Source organism: Hemiscyllium ocellatum (assembly GCF_020745735.1).
Source record: "Hemiscyllium ocellatum isolate sHemOce1 chromosome Y unlocalized genomic scaffold, sHemOce1.pat.X.cur. SUPER_Y_unloc_2, whole genome shotgun sequence".
Taxonomy (NCBI): domain Eukaryota; kingdom Metazoa; phylum Chordata; class Chondrichthyes; order Orectolobiformes; family Hemiscylliidae; genus Hemiscyllium; species Hemiscyllium ocellatum.
The window spans coordinates 290,555-296,956 of record NW_026867601.1 but is presented as its reverse complement, the minus strand read 5'-3'; the positions used below and the strand labels follow the sequence as shown (position 1 = coordinate 296,956).

General features: G+C 45.5%; 1 non-coding gene across 1 annotated transcript; it reads right to left on the bottom strand.

The window, feature by feature from the left end:
• Positions 1-3,751: 3,751 nt before the first annotated feature.
• On the bottom strand, positions 3,752-3,824 carry trnar-ucg (transfer RNA arginine (anticodon UCG)). The gene has a single exon. It is a non-coding gene; the product is annotated as a tRNA-Arg (tRNA).
• Between the last annotated feature and the right edge of the window lie 2,578 nt (positions 3,825-6,402).

Genomic DNA, 6,402 nt, shown 5'->3' with positions numbered 1-6,402 from the left:
CAATCGCGGGGGCGACACTGACAGGTTGTCAGTATGTAATGTAAACACGGACTTCGGTCAGAAACGGCCTTCATCGGGTGAATAATCAGCAGAAATTATCACCGTCACTGCTTCACCTCGAAGTCTCCCCTTTGTGAAGCAGCGCCTTTCACTGACAGAGAAAAGATATTTGTCCTCATGTGTCTGCTTCAGTGTCTCTTATTCCTGTGCTGAGAGTTTCCATTGTTTTATTCACAGTCACTATGCGGGTTCAGGTTCCACCCCAGTGAAATGTACTTTCATACATTGAATCATGGTCTATTCCAGTCAAAGCTTTGACCAAATTCAGCGAGAAAACTCTAGTCAGGAATCAGGAAACACACCAATTCGAACAAAGCTGGCAATGCACGGGTGAAAAATGAGGTCTGCAGATGCTGGAGATCACAGCTGAAATTGTGTTGCTGGTTAAAGCACAGCAGGTCAGGCAGCATCCAAGGAATAGGAAATTCGACGTTTCGGGCATAAGCCCTTCATCAGGGTGCACGGGTGAATCCGAGCTGTTCAGGGAGTGCATTGGAGATTGACGCCACTTCTGACCTGGAAGAAGTGTTTTCCCGCCGGGATTGGAATCCCAAACACAGAGATGCGAAACAAACTCCATCTTGCTGTGCCTTCAGCCACCGGCAGCAGGATTCGACACCGCAATAAGGAACGGGATTTCCTGTTTATAGTGCAATCACTCAGCTATACCGAAAGAACCATGTCACGCCGCTGCTTTCCCGAGTTCCTCTGTCTGTGGAGCTGAGGGAAGAGCATCGTTCTGCATTTGTTTGAATTCAATTGCCTCAGTTTTTGAAAGATATAAATATCGGTACATGGTGTGTCTGGGTGTATCATTCCGGTCAATTGAACAGACATTCAGCTAAAAGCAAAAGCAGAAACTGCAGGAAAACAAAAAATCATCCGGTCTGGCAGCATCTGTGGAGAGAGAATCAGAGACTCCGTTTCAGAATTTCTACGGAACTTTATGAGAATTCCGTTTCCTCCCTCTGGCACTGCCGCTCCTGCTGAGTTCCCTCAGCAATTCCAACAGCAGATCTTGTCACAACAATACTCTTTATTTCAGTCTGGACAACCGAGAGGCACAGATGTGCTTGCAAGGAATTATACAGCCCTGGAAGATGAAGAGGGAGGAGTGAAAGACATGTTGGGTGTAATTGAGATGTGGACGAGAGTATCCCAGTTGCTATGCTGAGATTTGGAGGTGACGTTACAAATTCGCACATTCTGCGTCCTCTCAAATGCAGAGTCCCTAAATTATCAAACAAGTGTGCCTGGGCATGAGTGCGGAATGGATGCATGTGACTTGTGAATTTACTTTCTGCATGTTGAGATTTTCTACAGTCAGGCAAAGGATCTGCTTCAAGAATGATGAAGAATAATATGGTCTTGCTCTTGAGGGAGTGCAGTGAAGGGTTACCAGGCTGGTTCCGGGGATGGTGGGGCTGACGTATGAGGAGAGATTAACTGCGTTAGGATTGTTTCCTCCCGAGTTCAGGCGGACGAGGAAGGAATCTCATAGAGACTTATAAAATCTTAACAGGTCTAGACAGGATAGATAATACATTCCTCAGAAAAGGAGACCAAAACGGCATACGATATTGGAGGTGTGGCCTCACCAAGGCGACAACACATCCCTGCTCCTGCACTCAACCTCTCACAATGAAGGCTAGTATACCATCTCTTCATCAAGCAGAAAAGCTGCATTGCATGGAAAGCACATTATCTGAAATACACGTGAGCATCTTCCAACGACGAGAGCATGCCGGTGATCTCTGACACCCAAAGTGGTTTCATGGCAATATGATGTGCTTACATGGCAATAGACACAGAAATGTATATGCAGTTACATAATTAAACACCCGCGCTGCTGTAGAAAATCACTGCAGGCAGACCTTGAGTATTAATCAGTTTATTGTACGATGCATCATGGGGACACACTCCGCCCGAAGAGAGTCTCAGTAGAACTCGGTACTACCGAAGGAAATTTCAGGATTATAGAGAAAACAAAGTCAATGTCTCCATTTTTTAATATTCGAGTGATATCAGCTGCTCTCCAGTCTGCAGGGACTGTATCGGAATGTAGACAATCCTGGCAGTGAATGCATTATCTATTGCTGGAACCACTTTGTGAAGTACGCTTGGATGTAGATTATCAGGCCCTGTGGGTTGATCCACCGTCCATCCCCGCAATTATCAAAGCAACATTTCTTCACTAATATTGATCAGCCTCAGTTCCCCCACTCAGTAAAATTTGCATTCTCCAACATTTCTGGTATCTGATTTGTGTCCGAGAGTGTGAGAGTTGCACATCACAGAGACAGGGCTTTGGCTCAAACTGATCCATACCAACCAAATTATCCTTCCACGATAATCTTATTTCCCTGCACTTGGCCCATTATCCTTCTGAACAATTCCTGTGCATGTATTTGTCCAAATACCTTTTAAATATTGTTAATGTTTCTCCCTCAACCACTTCCGCTGGCAGCTCATTCTATATGCTTATCGGTCTTAGTGTATAAAAGTTGGTCCTCAGGTTTCATAGAACGTAGAACATAGAAAAATACAGCACAGTAAAGGCCCTTCGGCCCTCGGTGTTGCGCCGATCCAAGCCCACCTAACCTACACTAGCCCACTATCCTCCATATGCTTATCCAATGCCCGTTTAAATGCCCATAAAGTGGGAGAGACCACCACTGCTACTGGCAGGGCATTCCATCAACTCATGACTCGCTGAGTAAAGAATCTACTCCTAACATCAGTCCTATAGTTACCACCATTAATTTAAATCTATGCCCCCTCGTAATATCTGACTCCATACGTGGAAAAAGGTTCTTATGGTCAACCCTATCTAAACCCCTAATCATCTTGCACACCTCTATCAAGTCACCCCTAAACCTTCTTTTCTCCAATGAAATCATCCCCAAGTGCCTCAATCTTTCCTCATACGATCTTGCTACCATACCAGGCAACATCCTGGTAAACCTCTTCTGCACCCGTTCCAGTGCCTTCACATCCTTCCTATAGTACGGCGACCAAAACTGCACACAATACTCCAGATGCGGCTGCACCAGAGTCTTATACAACTGCAACATGACCTCAGGACTCCGGAACTCAATTCCTCTACCAATAAAAGCCAGTACACCATATGCCTCTTCACAGCACTATTTACCTGGGTGGCAATTTTCAGAGATCTGTGTACATGGACACCAAGATCCCACTGCTCATCCACACTACCAAGTATCCGACCATTAGCCCAGTACTCCATTTCCTTATATCATTTCCATCCAAACATGAGACTGACTCCTTGTAGTCCTGAGACTAGGACCTGTGGACGCAGCCTTAGAATTAGAGAGGGTCAATTCAGAATAGAAATGCGGCGACATTTCTTCAGCCAGAGAGTGGTGGGCCTGTGGAATTCATTGTCACAGAGTGCAGCGGAGGCCGGGACGCTAAATGTCTTCAAGGCAGAGATTGATAAATTCTTGATGTCAGAAGGAATTAAGGGCTATGGAACACGCGGTTCTCATCCCAGCAGCTGCTCACATAGTGTCAAATCAGGAGCTGACATACACCGGTGTGAGAATGAGCTGCAACGGGCTGAAATGCAACTTTCAAATTCACAAACGCACGAATCCAAACCCAGCATCTCCAAACAACTCAGAAATGGCAATGCAACAGGAAGCATGTGCAATAAAGAGCGTCACGGACCCGAGCCAGGTAGGACTCGAACCGACAATCTTCTGATCCGAAGTCAGACGCGTTATCCATTACGCTACTGGCCCCAATCGCTGGGGTAGCGCTGACAGGTTGTCAGTATGTAATTTAAACACGGACTTCGGTCAGAAACGGCCTTCATCGGGTGAATAATCAGCAGAAATTATCACCGTCACTGCTTCACCTCGAAGTCTCCCCTTTGTGAAGCAGCGCCTTTCACTGACAGAGAAAAGATATTTGTCCTCATGTGTCTGCTTCAGTGTCTCTTATTCCTGTGTTGAGAGTTTCCATTGTTTTATTCACAGTCACTTTGCGGGTTTAGGTTCCACCCCAGTGAAATGTACTTTCATACATTGAATCATGGTCTATTCCAGTCAAAGCTTTGACCAAATTCAGCGAGAAAACTCTAGTCAGGAATCTGGAAACACACCAATTCGCACAAAACTGGCAATGCACGGGTGAAAAATGAGGTCTGCAGATGCTGGAGATCACAGCTGAAAATGTGTTGCTGGTTAAAGCACAGCAGGTCAGGCAGCATCCAAGGAATAGGAAATTCGACGTTTCGGGCATAAGCCCTTCATCAGGGTGCACGGGTGAATCCGAGCTGTTCAGGGAGTGCATGGGAGATTGACGCCACTTCTGACCTGGAAGAAGTGTTTTCCCGCCGGGATTGGAATCCCAAACACAGAGATGCGAAACAAACTCCATCTTGCTGTGCTTTCAGCCACCGGCAGCAGGATTCGACACCGCAATAAGAAACGGGATTGCCTGTTTATAAGTGCAATCACTCAGCTATACCGAAAGAACCATGTCACGCCGCTGCTTTCCCGTGTTCGTCTGTCTGTGGAGCTGAGGGAAGAGCATCGTTCTGCATTTGTTTGAATTCAATTGCCTCAGTTTTTGAAAGATATAAATATCGGTACATGGTGTGTCTGGGTGTATCATTCCGGTCAATGGAATAGACATTCAGCTAAAAGCAAAAGCAGAAACTGCAGGAAAACAAAAAATCATCCGGTCTGGCCGCATCTGTGGAGAGAGAATCAGAGACTCCGTTTCAGAATTTCTACGGAACTTTATGAGAATTCCGTTTCCTCCCTCAGGCACTGCCGCTCCTGCTGAGTTCCCTCAGCAATTCCAACAGCAGATCTTGTCACAACAATACTCTTTATTTCAGTCTGGACAACCGAGAGGCACAGATGCGCTTGCAAGGAATTATACAGCCCTGGAAGATGAAGAGGGAGGAGTGAAAGACATGTTGGGTGTAATTGAGATGTGGACGAGAGTATCCCAGTTGCTATGCTGAGATTTGGAGGTGACGTTACAAATTCGCACATTCTGCGTCCTCTCAAATGCAGAGTCCCTAAATTATCAAACAAGTGTGCCCGGGCATGAGTGCGGAATGGATGCATGTGACTTGTGAATTTACTTTCTGCATGGTGAGATTTTCTACAGTCAGGCAAAGGATCTGCTTCAAGAATGATGAAGAATAATATGGTCTTGCTCTTGAGGGAGTGCAGTGAAGGGTTACCAGGCTGGTTCCGGGGATGGTGGGGCTGACGTATGAGGAGAGATTAACTGCGTTAGGATTGTTTCCTCCCGAGTTCAGACGGATGAGGAAGGAATCTCATAGAGACTTATAAAATCTTAACAGGTCTAGACAGGATAGATAATACATTCCTCAGAAAAGGAGACCAAAACGGCATACAATATTGGAGGTGTGGCCTCACCAAGGCGACAACACATCCCTGCTCCTGGACTCAACCTCTCACAATGAAGGCTAGTATACCATCTCTTCATCAAGCTGGAAAGCTTCATTGAATGAAAGCACATTATCTGAAATACATTGAGCATCTTCCAACGACGAGAGCATGTTGGTGACGTCTGACAACCAAAGTGGTTTCAAGGCAATATGATGTGCTTTCATAGCAATAGACACAGAAATGTATGTGCTGTTACAAAATTAAACACACGCGCTGCTGTAGAAAATCACTGCAGGCAGACCTTGAGTATTAATCAGTTTATTGTACGATGCATCATGGGGACACACTCCGTCCGAAGAGAGGCTCAGGAACTACGGCGGGATATTACAGGATTATAGGGAAAACAAAGATAATGTCTCCATTTTTGAATATTCGAGTGATATCAGCTGCTCTCCAGTCTGCAGGGTCTGTATCGGAACGTATACAATCCTGACAGTGAATGTATTCTCTATTGCTGGAACCACTTTGTGAAGTACGCTTGGATGTAGATTATTAGGCCCTGGGGGTTGATCCACCGTCCATCCCTGCAATTATCAAAGCAACATTTCTTTACTAATGTTGATCAGCCTCAGTTCCCCCACTCAGTAAAATTTGCATTCTCCAACATTTCTGGTATCTGATTTGTGTCCGAGAGTGTGAGAGTTGCACATCACAGAGACAGGGCTTCGGCCTAAACTGATCCATGCCAACCAAATTATCCTTCCACGATAATCTTATTTCCCTGCACTTGGCCCATTATCTTTCTGAATCATTCCTGTGCATGTATTTGTCCAAATACCTTTTAAATATTGTTAATGTTTCTCCTCACCAATCCCACTGGCAGCTCATTCCATTTGCTGAACAGTCTTAGTGTGTAACTGTTGGCCCTCAGGTTCCCTTATATTAT